Raw genomic sequence first — 18,446 nt, 5'->3', positions numbered from 1 at the left:
GATCAAAAAGGAGAAATTAAGGAAAAAAATCTCGTTGGCCAATGCAACAGAAAGGATAAAATACCTAGGACTAAATCTACCTAAGGAGGCAAAAGACTTGTATGCAAAATAAATAAATAAATAAACTATAAGATACTGATGAAAGAAATGAAAGTTGTCACTAACATATTGTGAGTTTAATTTGTTTGAGTATCTTTGAACTTTACGAACTTGAATGTACAAATCTCTCCTCTGATTTAGGGAATTATCAGCCATTATTTTTTAAATAAAGTTTTATTACCCAATCTCGCTCCCTTCTCCTTCTGGAACTCCAATAATCTGTAGATTGCTTCCCTTAATGGTATTCCATAGGCTTTCTTTACTTTCTCTCTCATTTTTTTTTGACTGCATGATTTTAAATTATTTGTGTTAGATTTCATTGAGTCTTTCTTCTTCAAGGTCCAGTTTATTTTTGATGCTCCCTAATGAAATCTTCAGTATAGTCATGAATTTATTCAAACCCCAAATTTCTATTTGATTATTTTGTCTTTTCTCTTTGGTGAACTTCTCATTTTGTTCTGGTACTATTTTCCTAAATTCTTGAAGTGGTTTTTTCTGTGTTCTCTTGCTCTCTGAGCATCTTTGTTGTTGTTGTTCAGTCACTAAGTCATGTCTTAATCTTTGTGACCCCATGGACTGAAGCACGCAGAAGGGACAGGCTTCCATGTCCCTAACCATCTTCCAGAGTTTGCTTAAAGTCATATTCGTTGTGTTGGTGAGTGCCGTCCTATCATCTCATTGCCTGTTGTTCCCTTCTTCTGCCTTCAATCTCTCCCAGCATCACAATCTTTTCCAATGAGTTGGCTCTTAACATCAGGTGCTTAAAGTCATATTCGTTGTGTTGGTGAGTGCCGTCCTATCATCTCATTGCCTGTTGTTCCCTTCTTCTGCCTTCAATCTCTCCCAGCATCACAATCTTTTCCAATGAGTTGGCTCTTAACATCAGGTGACCAAAGTATTGGAGTTTCAGCATCAGTCCTTCCAATGAGTATTCAGAGTCATTTTCCTTATGATTGACTGGTTTGATCTCCTTGCTGTCCAAGGGACTCTTGAGAGTCTGCTCTAATACCACAGCCTAAAAGTATCAATTCTTTGGCGTTCAGCTTTCTTTATGGGCCAATACTAACATCAGTACATGACTACTGGAAAAACTATAGCTTTGACTACACAGACGTTTGTTGGAAAACTGAAGTCTCAGCTGTTTAGGTTTGTCATAACTTTTTCTCCAAGGAATAAGTACCTTTTAATTTCATGGCTGCAGTCACCCTCCCCAGTGATTTTGGAGCCCAAGAAAATGAATTTGTCACTGTTTCCACTTTCCCCCCATTTATTTGCCATGAAATGATGGGACTGGATGCCTTGATCTCAGTTTTTTGAATGTTGAATTTTAAGGTAACTTATCCACACTCTTTCACCATCATCAAGAGGCTCTTTAGTTTCTCTTTGTTTTCTAACATTAGGGTGGTATTATCTGCATATCTGAGGTTGTTGGGATTTCTCCCAGCAATCTTGATTTCAGCTTGTGATTCATCCAGCTTGGCATTTTGCAAGATGCAATATGCATATAAGTTAAATAAGCAGAGTGACAATATATAGCCTTGACATGCTCCCTTCCCAATTGTGAACCAGCCCATTGTTTCATGTCTGGTTCTAACTGTTGCTTCTCAACCAGCATACAGGTTTCTCAGGAGACAGTAAGGCAGTCTGGTATTCCCATTTCTTTAAGAATTTTCCACAGTTTGTTGTGATCCACACAGTCAAAGGTTTTAGTGTAGTCCATGAAGCAGAAGTTGATTTTTTTAAAAAAATTCCCTTGCGTTTTCCATGATCCAAAGAATGCTGGCAATTTGCTCTCTGGTTCCTCTGCCTTTTCTAAACCCAGGTTTGTACATCTGGAAGTTCTTGGTTCAAGTGGTTCAAGTACTGTTGAAGTCCAACTTGAAGGATTTTGAGCATTACCTTGCTAGCATGTGAAATGAGCATAATTGTACAGTAATTTGAACATTTTTGGCATTCTCCTTCTTTGGGATTGGAATGAAAACTGACTTTTTCTAGTTCTGTGGCCATTGCTGAGTTTTCCAAATTTTCTGGTATATTGGATGTAGCCCTCCTAACAGCATCATCTTTTATGATTTTAAATAGCTCAGGTGGAATTCATCATCTCCACTAGCTTTCTTTGTAGTAATGCTTCCTAAGATCCACTTGATTTCACACTCCAGGATGTCTGTCTCTAGGTAAGCAACCACACCATTGTTATCCAGGTCAATAAGACCTTTTTGTATAGTTCTTCTGTATATTCTTGCCACCACTATTTAATCTCTTCTGCTTCTGTTAGGTCCTTGCCATTTCTGTCCTTTATTGTGCTCGTCTATTTATGAAATGTTCCCTTGGTATCTACAATTTTCTTGAAGAGATCTGTAGTCTTTACCATTCTATTGTTTTTCTCTATTTCTTTGCATTGTTCACTTAAGAAGGCTTTCTTATCTCTCCTTCCTATTCTCTGGAACTCTGTATTCAGTTGGGCATATCTTTCCCTTTCTGCTTTGCCTTTTGCTTCTCTTCTTTTTTCACCTATTTGTAAGGCATCCTCAGATGACCACTTTGCCTTCTTGCATTTCTTTTTCTTCTGGATGGATTTGGTCAAACTTCTGCCCATAATTGTTCAGTCTGTCTACCAGATCTTTAGAACGTCTTTAGAATTGTTATTTTGAATGATTTGTCAACCAGTTCATGTATGTTCATTAATCTCCATTTCTTGGATATCTGTGACTGAAAGTTTACTGTATTCTTTTGTTGGTGTCATGTCCCTGATTCTTTGAGTTTTTTGCAGTCTCATGTAGACTTTTGTGTATTAGAAGAAGCCACCGGGTAAGTATTTGTTGAAAGTACAGGGATAGGAGAGGAGGGCATCATCAGCAGTTCAGGATTCCAGAGCAAAGGACAGAAAAGGCGAGAGATGGAGAGTCAGGAAGAGGTCAGATTATGAAAGCATCATGTGTCACTTTAAGATGTCTAGATATTAATGTGATTTGACGAGTGGTTCATGGCACATGTGCTTTGAGAGGTGACTCTAAATACTACGGGAGGGATGAATTTGAAGGGCATACAAATAAATGGAGGGAGACAAATCTGAAGGCATTAATAATGAAATAAAAAAGGTGATGCAGGCCTGAACTGGGGGAGTGTTTCCAGAACCATTTAGTATATAAAACTTTCTAGGTCGAGTATAGAATAAATCTTTATGAAATGAATACATGTACAAATCCTGGGACCCTGAAGGAGTAGACTCTGCTAGTTACTCTCAAAAGGTGTTGACTGAGAAGAGAAATGATCTACATGAACTGTCTGAAGTTGCTTCTATTTATTTGGTATTTTTCCTATTTCATATCTTCCAGTGTTGAAGGGACTCATGTAGGTGTTTTATTTGAATTTGTGCTTCTTGGACCTACCAAGCTCATTGGGAAACAAAAGCAAAAACAAATCACTTGTAGAGATTAAAAAAAAAAAAAAAACACTTTGAGTTTATAGCTTGTAGTCACTATTCTAGGAGATAATTGAGAATCTTTTGTAAATGCAAAGGTAACTTCTACAGTTTAAGAAAGAAAAAAAAATAAATAACTATAGGAGTGAAAAAAGAAACTGTATAATTTCTTATAGCCCTAATCATACGACTGATTAAAGGCATTAAATTAATTCATATTTATGGAAAACACATATTAAATGTGGTTACTCAATAGACTGGGCATCCAGTAGAAGAAGAATTAATTTTCTATATGCTGCTTTTAAATGATACAGCACTCCTTAAAAACAACATCCCTTCTGAAATATTAATTAATTACAAATAATAAAACAAGTTGATATACTAGGTGGATACAACTGAGGAGGTACTATGTAGCAAATTTCCCATAACTCCCATCATCACTGGGAAAGCCTATTGTAAAGTATATAGTCATAGAAAACACAAGAAATATTTCAGTATTTGGTTTCAGAGGTGCTTTTGCAGTCATACTGAATATAATTTATAGCTAGTACTTATGAATTCAGAGCTATACAAAAATATAGCTAGGAAGCCACATTTTGAGAAGGCAATCTCTAGATGTCTACCTAGGTCTCCCAACAAGACCCAAAATTCTAAATATAATCCTGCCACCCACTCTCAGGTATATGCTAAATACTAGCCTAAATGAACTTACTTTAGCCTAACTCTCTTTGTCATTTATTGCCTTACTATGGTCAGAGGAAGAATGTAAACACCTTACTAAGAAATAGTGTCTGGCTGTAGGTTGCATAAAAGGAGTTAGCACAAGGTTGATTTTGCCACAAAATCTGATTTTGGAAACATCAGTGTCCAGGTGGCCCAGGGCTGAGTGTTCTGGGCTTCATTACCTTGTTTGCTTTCTCTGTGTTCTGGCAGCTGAGACTTGCACAGGTCATGGAGTGTGCAATTCCAATATTCATCTTTTCTTTATCTATTAAGGCTATCTGTCCAAATTATGTGGATGCTGACTTATTTTTGGTCATTGATTGTGAAATCAATGGACACTGATCATCAACTTGCAAATGCCTGGCTCTTTGATACATCTCATTATTGAGGCTCAAACTAGTAGAATCCCAACCTGAAAAATCTGAAAACAAAGTCTCTATTTATTAGAATGTGAGTAAGAATACAACTCTGAGTATCTCCTACAGACTTTTTTTTTAATGTATTTATTTTAATTGGAGGCTAATTACTTTACAATATTGTATTGGTTTTGCCATACATCAACATGAATCCTCCACGGGTGTACACGTGTTCCCCATCCTGATCCCCCCTCCCACCTCCCTCCCCATACCATCCCTCTGGGTCATTCCAGTGCACCAGTGCCAAGCATCCTGTATCATGCATCAAACCTGGACTGGCAATTCATTTCACATCTGATATTATACATGTTTCAATGCCATTCTCCCAAATCATCCCATCCTCACCCTCTCCCACAGAGTCCAAAAGACTGGTCTATAGATCTGTGTCCCTTTTGCTGTCTTGCATACAGGGTTATCATTACCATCTTTCTAAAATTCCATATATATGCATGAGTCTGGGTGAACTCCAGGAGTTGGTGATGGACAGGGAGGCCTGGCGTGCTGCAATTCATGGGGTCGCAAAGAGTCGGACACGACTGAGCAACTGAACTGAAACTGAACTGAACTGAATACTGTATTGGTGCTTTTCTTTCTGGCTTACTTCACTCTGTATAATAGGCTCCAGTTTCATCCACCTCATTAGAACTGATTCAAATGTATTCATTTTAATGGCTGAGTAATACTCCATTGTGTATATGTACCACAGCTTTCTTATCCATTCATCTGCCGATGGACATCTAGGTTGCTTCCATGTCCTGGTTATTGTAAACAGTGTTGCAATGAACACTGGGGTACACATGTCTTTTTCAATTCTGGATTCCTCGGTGTGTATGCACAGCAGTGGGATTGCTGGGTCATATGGCAGTTCTATTTCCAGTTTTTTAAGGAATCTCCACACTGATCTCCATAGTGGTTGTACTAGTTTGCATTCATACCAACGGTGTAAGAGGGTTCCCTTTTCTCCACACCCTCTCCAGCATGTGTTACTTGTAGACTTTTGGATTGCAGCCATTCTGACTGGCGTGAAATGGTACCTCATAGTGGTTTTGATTTGCATTTCTCTGATAATGAGTGATGTTGAGCATCTTTTCATGTGTTTGTGAGCCATCTGTATGTCTTATTTGGAGAAATGTCTGTTTAGTTCTTTGTCCCATTTTTTTATTGGGTCGTTTATTTTTCTGGAATTGAGCTGTAGGAGTTGCTTGTATATTTTTGAGATTAGTTCTTTGTCATTTGCTTCATTGGCTATTATTTTGTCCCATTCTGAAGGCTGTCTTTTCACCTTGCTTATAGTTTCTTTTGTTGTGCACAAGCTTTTATTTTTAATTAGGTCCCATTTGTTTATCTTTGCTTTTATTTCCAATATTCTGGGAGATGGGTCATAGAGGATACTGCTGTGATTTATGTTGGAGAAGTTTTGCTTATGTTCTCCTCTAGGAGTTTTATAGTTTCTGGGCTTACATTTAGATCTTTAATCCATTTTGAGTTTATTTTTGTGTATGGTGTTAGAAAGTGTTCTAGTTTCATTCTTTTCCAAGTGGTTGACCAGTTTTCCCAGCACCACTTGTTAAAGAGATTGTCTTTTCTCCATTGTATGTTCTTGCCTCCTTTGTCAAAGATAAGGTATTCATAGGTGCATGGATTTATCTCTGGGCTTTCTATTTTGTTTCGTTGATCTATATTTCTGTCTTTGTGCAAGTACCATCCTCTATTAATGACTGCAGCTTTGTAGTAGATCCTGAAGTCAGGCAGGTTGATTCCATCAGTTCCATTCTTCTTTCTCAAGATTGCTTTGGCTATTCGAGGTTTTTTGTATTTCCATACAAATTGTGAAATTATCTGTTCTAGCTCTGTGAAAAATACTGTTGGTTGCTTGATAGGGATTGCACTGAATCTATAAATTGCTTTGGGTAGTATACTCATTTTCACTATATTGATTCTTCTGATCCATGAACAAAGTATATTTCTCCATCTATCAATGTCCTCTTTGATTTCTTTCACCAGTATTTTATAGCTTTCTATACATACGTCTTTTGTTTCTTTAGGTAGATACATTCCTAAGTATTTTATTCTTTTAGTTGCAATGGTGAATGGAATTGTATCCTTAATTTCTCTTTCTATTTTCTCACTATTAGTGTATAGGAATGCAAGGGATTTCTGTGTGTTGATTTTATATCCTGCAACTTTACTATATTCATTGATTAGCTCTAGTAATTTTCTGGTGGAGTCTTTAGGGTTTTCTATGTAGAGGATCATGTCGTCTGCAAACAGTGAGAGTTTTACTTCTGCTTTTCCAATTTGTATTCCTTTTATTTCTTTTTCTTCTCTGACTACTGTGGCCAAAACTTCCAAAATTATGTTGAATAGTAGTGGTGAAAGTGGGCACCCTTGTCTTGTTCCTGACTTTAGGGGAAATGCTTTCAATTTTTCACCATTGAGGATAATGTTTGCTGTAGGTTTGTCATATATAGCTATGTTGAGGTAACCTACAGACTCATTTCAAAGAATCAGTTCCATGTCCTCCTCTCCCCACAAACTCACTACTCCTTCACAGCTTATTGTATCTTACATGTCACTGCCATTTATGAAATGTTAACAAGTGTCTCATTTTTTCTACTTTTTAATTTTCTAGTATTACTTACATTGATTCACTTAATCTGTTACCTATTCTTATATTCCATAAGAACTTTATTAATAATTTAATTGCCACATAATGATTAAATATTAAAAATCTTGCATGTTTCAAAATCAGTGTACTATTTATTGAAAATAACAATTCTAGCATTTAGGGAATTAACCCTATTAATCTGTTTAGCTTCAAAACATGGCTTGGTTTGGCACATCATGCTAATACTTCAAAGGATTTCTGTAAAACAACTGCCAAAAAATCAGCTATCTTAAAAAAAATAGTCAATGCCTTCCATATTCAAATTAATCTACTTTGAATAACAAATACCAGCACAACATATACCTTTGATGCCTTTGATCCCTTTGACCCTAAAGTCAGAAACAATACAAGGGTGTCCACTCTCACCACTTCTATTGAACATAGTTTTGGAAGTTTTAGCTACATCAATCAGAGAAGTAAAAGAAATAAAAGGAATCCAGAAGGAAAAGAAGTAAAAGTCACTGCTTACTGATGACACGATCCTCTACATAGAAAACCCTAAAGGCACCACCATCAGAAAATTACTAGAGCTAATCAATGAATATAGTAAAGTTGCAAGTTATAAAATCAACACACAGAGATCCCTTGCATTCCTATACAATAACAATGAGAAAACAGAGAGAGAAATTAAGGAAACAATCCCATTCACCATTGTGATGAGAAGAATAAAATACTTAGGAATAAATCTACTAAAGAAACAAAAGACTTATATATAAAAAACTATAAAACACTGATGATGGAAATCAAAGATGACACAAATAGATGGAGAAAAACACCATGTTCATGGATTGGAAGAAACAATAGAGTGAAAATGTGTATACATCCCAAAGCAATCTATAGATTCAATGCAATCCCTATCAAGCAACCAACGATATTTTTCACAGAACTAGAACAAATAATTTCACAATTTGTATGGAAATACAAAAAATCTCGAATAGCCAAAGCAATCTTGAGAAAGAAGAATGGAAAGGGGAAGAATCAACCTGCCTGACTTCAGGCTATTCTACAAAGGTACAGTCGTCAAAAGAGTATGGTACTTGCACAATGACAGAAATATAGATCAATGAAACAAAATAGAAAGCCCAGAGATAAATCCATGCACCTATGGACACCTTATCTTTGACAAAGGAGGCAAGAATATACAATGGAGAAAAGACAATCTCTTTAACAAGTGGTGCTGGGAAAACTGGTCAACCACTTGTAAAAGAATGAAACTAGAGCACTTTCTAACACCATACACAAAAACAAACTCAAAATGATTTAAAGATCTAAATGTAAGCCCAGAAACTATAAAACTCCTTGAGGAAAACATAGGCAAAACACTCTCTCACATAAATCACAGCAGGATCCTCTATGACCCACCTCCCAGAGTAATGGAAATAAAAGCAAAAATAAACAAATAGGACCTAATTAAACTTAAAAGCTTTTGTGCAATGAAGGAGACTATAAGCAAGGTGAAAAGCAGCCTTCAGAATGGGAGAAAATAATAGCCAATGAAGCAAATGACAAAGAACTAATCTCAAAAATACACAAGCAACTCCTACAGCTCAATTCCAGAAAAATAAATAACCCAATCAAAAAATGGGCCAAAATACTAAACAGACATTTCTCCAAATAAGACATACAGATGGCTCACAAACACATGAAAAGATGCTCAACATCACTCATTATCAGAGAAATGCAAATCAAAACCACAATGAGGTACCGTCTCACTCTGGTCAGAATGGCTGCTATCCAAAAGTCTACAAGTAATAAATGCTGGAGAGGGTGTGGAGAAAAGGGAACCCTCTTACCTTGTTGGTGGGAATGCAAACTAGTACAGCCACTATGGAGAAAAGTCAGAAGATTCCTTAAAAAATTGGAAACCGAATTGCCATACAACCTAGCAATCCCACTGCTGGGCATACACATGAGAAAACCAGAATTGAAAGACGTGTACCCCAATGTTCATCACAGCACTGTTTACAATAGCTAGGACATGGAAGCAACCTAGATGTCCATGGGCAGATGAATGGATAAGAAAGCTGTGGTACATATATACAATGGAATATTACTCAGCTATTAAAAAGAACACATTTGAATCAGTTCTAATGAGGTGGATGAAACTGGAACCGATTATACCATGTGAAGTAAGTCAGAAAGAGAAAGACCAATACAGTATATTAACGCACATATATGGAATTTAGAAAGATGGTAACAATGACCCTATATGTGAGACAGCAAAAGAGACTCAGAGATAAAAAACAGACTTTTGGACTCTGTGGGAGAAGACAAGGGCGGGATGATTTGAGAGAATAGCATTGAAACATGTATATTACCATATGTGAAGCAGATCTCCAGTCCAGGTTCAATGCATGAGTCAGGGTGCTCAGGGCTGGTGCACTGGGATGACCCTGAGAGATGGGGAGGGATATTGGAGGGGGTTTCAGGCTGGGGGACACATGTACACCCATGGCTGATTCATGCCAATGTATGGCAAAAACCACTACAATATTGTAAAGTAATTAGCCTCCAATTAAAATAAGTACATTTTTTTTTTTAAAGAAGAAGCCTCCACCTCTTCCACACCTTATACATTGACTTCAGTAAGGAAATGTGTTTATCTGTGGATGGGGGTACACTGGAGCATGTTCTGAACCCAAGTCTAGTGGTTCAGGGCATGCTGTAGTTTTGTATTCAGAGGACATTATACTTCATCAGCTCAGTTTGTGCTCCAAGACATTGGCAACTGTGTGGTTCTTGGAGAGATCTGCAAAGGTTCTGTTGAGCCTTCAAAGTCTATTGTGGTCCTCAGTGGTGACTTTAGGTCCAGTGGTTAGGGGCCAAGGCAGGTGGTGGTTTGGTTGGAACTGGCGACACATCTACACTTGGTTTCAGGGACCAGCTACAGTTGCCTTTGTAGTGGCAGGTGTCATTTTCTGACACACACATAGTGACAAAAGCCAGAACCAGTATAAGGACTTGGGATCAACTATGAATGCACTAGCAGCTGTGGGGACCCTCGCTATCAATGTGTACTCCTGTGGCTGTAGGGTCTTGCCACTAGCATGTGTATGGCAGTGGAGGCCAATGGTGGGAGGTGGGTTGCAAGTGCACAGCTGGAGGTCTTATCCATGAACACATGCATAGTAGGAGTGGAAAACCACAGGCATCTTACATGTGTGCACCAGAGTCTTGTGCTGTTTGCTTGTGTGGATACTGAACACTGGCAGCTGGTCGTGGAGAGGAGGGAGGGGGCAAGGATTTCATCAGCTGGATACAGACTGGACGCAAAGACATAAGGAGTAAAAACTTCATTGATAAACTCTATGGGGAGTTGCTAATAAACATTCATGAGTCCAAAAACACAAGAGGCAACTCTACACATGGACTTCACTAGATGGTCAACAGGGAAATCAGATTGATAATATTCATTGCAGTCAAAGATGGAGAAGCTCTACTAAGTCAGTAAAAAATAATACCAGGAGCAGACTGTGGCTCAGATCATGAACTCCTTATTGCCAAATTCAGACTTAAATTGAAGATAGTAGGGAAAACCAGTAGACCATTCAGGTATGACCTTAATCAAATCCCTTATGATTATACAGTGGAAGTGAGAAATAGATTCAAAGGATTAGATCTGATAGACAAAGTTCCTGGAGAACTATGGGTGGAGGTTTGTGACATTGTACATGAGGCAGGGATCAAGACCATCCCCAAGAAAGAGAAATGCAAAAAGGCAAAATGGTTGTCTTGGGAGGCCTTACAAATGGCTGAGAAAATAACAGAAGCTAAAGGCAAAAGAGAAAAGGAAAGATATAGCCATCTGAATGCAGAGTTACAAAGTATAACAAGGAGAGATAAGAAAGTCTTCCTAAGTAATGAATGCAAAGAAATAGAGGAAAATAATAAAGTGGGAAAGACTAAAGATTTCTTCAAGAAAATTAGAGATACCAAGGGAATATGTCATGCAACGATGGGCACAATAAAAAACAGAAACGATATGGCCTTAAGAGAAACAGAAGATATTAAGATAAGATGACAAAAACATACAGAAGAATTATACCAAAAAAAAAAAAAAAAAAAGATTTTCATGACCCAGATAACCACGATGGTGTGATCATTCACCTAGAGACAAATATCCTGGAGTCTGAAGTCAAGTGGTCCTGGGAACCATCACTACGAACAAAGCTAGTGGAGGTGATGGAATTCTGGTTGAGCTATTTCAAATCCTAAAAGATGATGCTGTGAAAGTGCTGCACTCAATATGCCAGCAAATATGGAAAACTCAGCAATGGCCACAGGAATGGGAAAGGTCACCTTTCATTCCAATCCCAAAGAAAGGCAATGCCAAAGAATGTTCAGACTATTGCACAATTGCACTCATCTCACATGCTAGCAAAGTAATGCTCAAAATTTTCCAAGCCAGGCTTCAAAAGTATGTGAACCAAGAACTTCCAGATGTTCAAGTTGGATTAGAAAATGCAGAAGAGCCAGAGTTCAAATTGCCAGAATCTGTTGTATCATAGAAAAAGCAAGAGAATTCCAGAAAAAATCATCTACTTCTACATTATTGACTATGACAAAGCCTTTCACTGCGTGCTTAACAACAAACTATGGAAAATTCTTAAAGAGATGAGAGTAGCAAATCATCTTACCTACTTCCTGAGAAAACTGTATGCAGGCCAAAGAGCCACAGTTAGAACTGGACATGGAATAGCAGACTGGTTCCAGATTGGGAAGGGAATAGGTCAAGGCTGTATATTGTCACCCTGCCTATTTAACTTATAGGCATAGAACATCATGCAAAATTCTGTGCTGGATGAAGCACAAGCTGGAATCAAGATTGCCAGGAGAAATATCAACAACCTGAGATACGTGATGACACCACCCTTATGACAGAAAGCAAAGATGAACTGAGGAGCCTCTTGATGAAAGTGAAAGAGAAGAGTGAAAAAGCTGGATTAAAACTCAACGTTTGAAAAACTAAGATCATGGCATCTGGTCCCATCACTTCATGGCAAATAGATGGGAAACAATGGAAACAGTGACAGACTTTATTTTCTTGGGCTCCAAAATTACTGCAGATGGTGACTGCAGCCATGAAATTAAAAGGTGCTTGCTCATTGGAAGAAAAGCTATGACCAATCTAGGCAGCACATTAAAAAGTAAAGACAATACTTTACTGACAAATATCCATATAGTCATAGCTATGGTTTTACCAGTAGTCATGTTTGGATGTGAGAATTGGACCATACAGAAGGTTGAGTGCAGAAGAATTGATGCTTTTGAACTGTGGTGTTAAAAAGCAGTCTGCCAACAAAGATCTGTCTAGTTAAAGCTATTGTTTTTCCAGTAGTCATGTATGGAAGTTAGAGTTGGACTATAAAGAATGCTGAGTGCTGAAGAATTGATGCTTTTGAACTGTGGTGTTGGAGAAGACTCTTGAGAGTCCCTTGGACTGCAAGGAGATCAAACCTGGAAATCAGTCCTGAATATTCATTGGAAGGACTGATGCTGAAGCTGAAACTCCAATACTTTGGCCACCTCGTGCAAAGAACTGACTCATTGGAAAAGACCCTGATGCTGGGAAGGATTGAAGGCAGTAGGAAAATGGGACAACAGGGGATGAGATGGTTGGATGGCATCATTGACTCGATGGACATGAGTTTGAGCAAGCTCTGGGAGTTGGTGATGGACAGGGAAGCTTGGTGTGCTTCAGTTCATGGGGTTGCAAAGAGTCTGCCACAACTGAGCAACTGAACTGAACTGAACTAGTTAAGGAGATATCAACAGTAATACAATAATAGTGGGGGACATTAATACCCCACTCACACTGATGGTTAGATCATCCAGTCAGAAAATTAATACGGATACACAAGCCTTAAATGATACATTGGATCAGTTGGCCTTAATTGATATCTACAGGGCATTTCACCCAAAAATAATAGACTGCACTTTTTTTCCTCAAATGCAAGTGGAATATTCTCCAGTAGAGACCACATCCTGTCCAACAAGTCAAGGCTTGGTAAATATAAAAATAAAACTGAAATCATTACATGCATCTTTTCTGATCACAATGATGTAAGATAAGATATAAACTACAAGAAAGAAAAGTGTAAGAATCAATCCCTTGGAGGCTAAAAAATACACTTCTGAATAAGCAACGAATCACCATAGAAATCAAAAAGGCAATCAAGATATGCTTAAAAGTGAATGCAAATGAGAACATGACAACTCAAAACCTATGGGATGCAGAAAAAGTAGTGCTAAGATGGGTGTTTATAGCAATGCAAGCCTACCTCAAGGAACAAGAGAGACATCAAATAAAGGATCAACCTTTACACCCAAAGCAGCTAGAAAAAGAATGAAAAACCCCACAATACTAGTAGGAGGAAAGAAATTGTAAAGATCTGAACAGAAATAAATGAAAAATAAATGAAGGTGACTATAGCAAAGATCAATAAAACTAAAAGCTTGTACATTAAGAAGATAAACATTATTGACAAACTGATAGCCACACTCATGAAGAGAAAAAGGAAGATTCAAATCAATAAACTTGAAATGAAAAAGAGAATACCACAGACAACACAGACACATTAAGGATCATACGAGTCTGTTATGAGCAACTAAATGCCAATAAAATGGACGACTTGGAAGAAATGGAAAAATTCTTAGAAAATCATAACTTTCCAAAACTGAATCAGGAATAAATATAAAATATGATCAGACCAATGACAAGCATGGACAAACTTCAGGGAACTCAAACAGGGGCTCTGCAACAATCTAGAAGTGTGGGATGGTAGGGAGATGGGAGGGAGGCTCAAGAGGGAGGGGACACATGCATACCTAGGACTGATTTATGCTGATGTTTGGCAGAAACCAACAAAATTCGGTAAAGCAATTATCCTTCCATTAAAAAAATAAATAAAGAAAAAACTTTCAACAAACAAAAACCCAGGACCAGATGGCTTCACAGGTGAATTCTACAAAAAATTTGGAAAGGAGCTAACACCTATCCTAGGCAAAAACTTAAAATTACAGAGGAAGGAAAACTCTCAAACTCATTTTATGAGGCCATCATCACCTTGATATGAAAACCAGGCAAAGATGCCACAAAAAAGGAAAATTACAGGCTAATATCACTGATGAACATAGATGCAAAAATCCTCAACAAAATTCTAGCAAACAGAATCCAACAACATATTAAAAAGATCATATATCATGATCAAGTGGGCTTTATCAATGTGATGCACCATATTAACAAATAGAAAGATAAAACCATATGATTGTCTCAATAGATGCAGAAAAGCCTTTGACAAAATTCTATGTCCATTTATGATAAAAAAAAAAGTCTCCAGAAAGTAGGCATAGAAGGAACATACCACAACATAATAAAATCTATATATGACAAACCCACAGCAAATATTATCCTCAGTTGATTTCCTTTAGGATTGACTGATTTGATTTCCTTGCTGGCCAAGGGATTCTCAAGAGTCTTCTCTAGCACCACAGTTTGAAAGCATCAATTCTTCAGCACTCAGCCTTATTTATGTTTCAACCTACACAACCATACATGACTACTGGAAAAAAACATAGCTTTGACTATGTGGATCTCTATCAGCAAAGTGATGTCTCTGCTTTTTAATATTCCCTCTAGGTTTGTCATAGCTTTTCTTCCAAAGAGTTGCTGCTGCTGCTAAATCGCTTCAGTCGTGTCTGACTCTGTGCGGCCCATAGAAGGCAGCCCACCAGGCTTCCCATCCCTGGGATTCTCCAGGCAAGAACACTGAAGTGGGTTGCCATTTCCTTCTCCAATGCATGAAAATGAAAAGTGAAAGTGAAGTCGCTCAGTCGTGTCTGACTTTAGCGACCCCATGGATTGCAGCCTACCAGGCTCCTCCATCCATGGGATTTTCCAGGCAAAAGTACTGGAATGGGGTGCCATTGCCTTCTCCGTTCCAAAGAGTAAGTGTCTTTTAATTCATTGGCTGCAGTCATAGTCTGCAGTGATTTTGGAGCCCAAGAAAATAAAATCCACAATTTCCATTTTTTCCCTCTATTTTTCATGAAGTGATGGGACTGGATGCTATAATCTTAATTTTTTGAATCTTGAGTTTTAAGCTAGCTTTTTCACTCTCCTCTTTCACCTTCATCTAGAGGCTCTTTAGTTCCTCTTGTTTTCCTGCCATTAGGGTGGTATTATTGCACATCTGAGGTTATTGATATTTCTCCCACCAACCTGGATTTCAGCTTGAGCTTCATTCAGCCTAGCATTTTGCATTATGAACTCTGCTTATAAGTTACATAAGCAGGGTGACAATATACAGCCATGACTTACTCTGTTTCCAATTGTGAACCAGTGCTTTGTCACAATTTGTATAGAAACACAAAAGACACTGAATAGCCAAAGCAATCTTGAGAAAGAAGAATGGAATTGGAGGAATCAAGCTTCTTGATGTCAGACAATTCTACAAAGCTACAGTCATCAAGACAGTATGGTACAGGCATAAAAATAGAAATATACATCAATGGAATGAGATAGCCTGGAGATAAATCCACCCAACTATGGGTATCTTATCTTTGACAAAGGAGGCAAAAATTTGCAGTGAAGAAAATACAGTCTCTTCAGTAAATGGTCCTCAGAAAACTGGTCAGCTACATGTAAAAGAATGATATTAGAACACCTCCAAACACTATACAAGAAAATAAACTCAAAATGGATTGAAGACCTAAATGTAAGACCAGAAACTATAAACCTCTTAGACAGAAACATAGGCAAAACACTCTCTGACACAAACCATAGCAAAGATCCTCTATGATCCATCTCCTAGAATAATGGTAATAAAAACAAAAATAAACAAATCAGGCATAATTAAACTTAAAATGTTTTGCATAGCAAAGGAAACTATAAACAAGGTGAAAAGACAACTCTAAGCATGGGAGAATTTAATAGCAAATGAAACAACTGACAAAAAAAAAAATCTCCAGTATATACAAGCAGTTCATGTAGCTCAATACCAGAAAAATAAACAACCCAGTCAAAACATGGACAGAAGGCCTAAACAGACATTTATCCAAAGAAGGCATACAAGATGGCTAATAAACACATGAAAGGATGCTCAACATCACTCATCATTAGAGAAATGCACATCAAAACTACAATGAAATATCACCTTACATCAGTCAGAATGGCCATCAACAAAATCTATGAACAGTAACTGCTGGAGAGGGTGTGGAGAAAAGGGATGCTTTTTACACTTTTGGTGTGAATGTAACTTGATACAGCCACTATGGAACACAGAATGGAGATTGCTTAAAAAGTTCAGAGTAAAGCTACCATATGACCCAGCAATTTCACTACTGGACATATACCCTGTGAAGAAACCAGAATAAAAAAGACACATATACACCACTATTCATTGCAGCACTATTTACAATAGCTAGGACATGGAAGCAACCTTGATGTCCATTGACAGGTGCATGGATATGGAATTTGTGCTATATATACACAGTGAAATATACTCAGCTATAAAAAGGAGCACATTTGTGTAGTTCTAAAGAGGTGGGTGAACCTAAAGCTTATTATACAGAGTGAAGTAAATCAGAAAGGGAAAGATCAATATCATATACCAACACATACATATGGATTCTAGAAAGATAGTGCTGAGAATCCTACATGCAGGGCACCAATGGAGACACAGACATAAAGAACAGAATTTTGGACAGTAGAGGAAGGAGAGGGTGGAATGCTTTGAAAGAATAACATTGAAATACATACTTTACCATATGTACAAAGGATCACCAGTGGGAGTTCAATGTATGATGCAGGGAACCCCAAGCCTGTGCTCTGTGACAACCTAGAGGGGGGTGTGATGGGGTGGGAGATGGGAGGCAGGTTCAAGATGGAGGGAACATATCTATACCTAATGTCGATTCATGCTGGGGTATGGCAAAAACTATCACAATATGCAAAGCAATTATCCTCTAATTTAAAAAAAAAAAAATAAGGTAAGAACAACTACCTTGTCCACCTCTCAGGGCTATGGGATAAAAATTTTTAAAGGAATGTGAACATTCCATGCAAATATTAACAATTTCCAGAAATACAAGACTTGGGACTTGAGTAGCAGCATTATATATCTAAAAATATGGGACCTCACATATTTTGTAGAAGAGTCCTTATGGACATGGAAATGTTGTGGAAGAAGGAACATTTTGATTAAAAAGCATTAAGTTATAAGGGAACAGAGACTGGGAAGAGAGCAAGAGGTTAGGGGTTTCTATATATAGACTTAGTTCTTTTGATTATAATAAACTCACTGTTTTTTTAAGTATGATAGATTTATTTTAGGGACATGTGCCCAGGAGCACAGGATAAGCAAATCACCTGGTGTTCAGTAAAAGGAAACTATAGAATGGGTCAAAAAAGTTCCACAGATTTCAGCAACTGGTTCCTCATTCTAGTAGTTTTCTATGATTGTAATGCAACTACCCTATGATTAGTCTGTGATTTCACATTTCACTTATAGGCAGTTTATCACCCTTTTCTTTGACTCTAAACATGTGGCTCTGTTTTCATAGAATTTAGGCTTAAAATTGGCCCATGAAGGTTGCCCTTGTCTCTCTTTACCACCATCTTTCAAATTCTAGTCCTCCTACTAACTGCTTCCTTCTCTATATATTTTTTAGTTCAACTAACTTCTCAAGAATAGAGAATTTCCCCAAATTTTTGTATTAGGCAATATCATAAGTCCCAGGCAAGTCTATGGATAGTCTTGCATTTCATTAATTTTACATTCATATTTTAATAGCTATAGCTATGGCTATGCATGTAAGCATAGTCATGTCTTCCTATACCAAGATCTGAAGGTGTAGCCAGCTATCTATAAGAAACTGTGGGTGTGGCTGGTGTCAGGATTGACATCTAGTGCAAAAAGAATAATGTGTCGACCACAGTAGTAATTATAATTGTTGTTGTTGTTGTTATTCAGTCACTAAGTCATGTTCTAATCTTTTGTGACTCCATGGTCTGTAGCCCTCCAGGCTCCTCTGTCCATGGAATTTCCCAGGAAAGAATACTGGAGTGGGTTTCCATTTCCTTCTCCAGGAGATCTTCCTGATGCAGAGATCAATCCAG

Source organism: Bubalus bubalis, chromosome X (assembly GCF_019923935.1).
Source record: "Bubalus bubalis isolate 160015118507 breed Murrah chromosome X, NDDB_SH_1, whole genome shotgun sequence".
NCBI lineage: Eukaryota > Metazoa > Chordata > Mammalia > Artiodactyla > Bovidae > Bubalus > Bubalus bubalis.
This window is presented reverse-complemented; position numbering follows the sequence as displayed.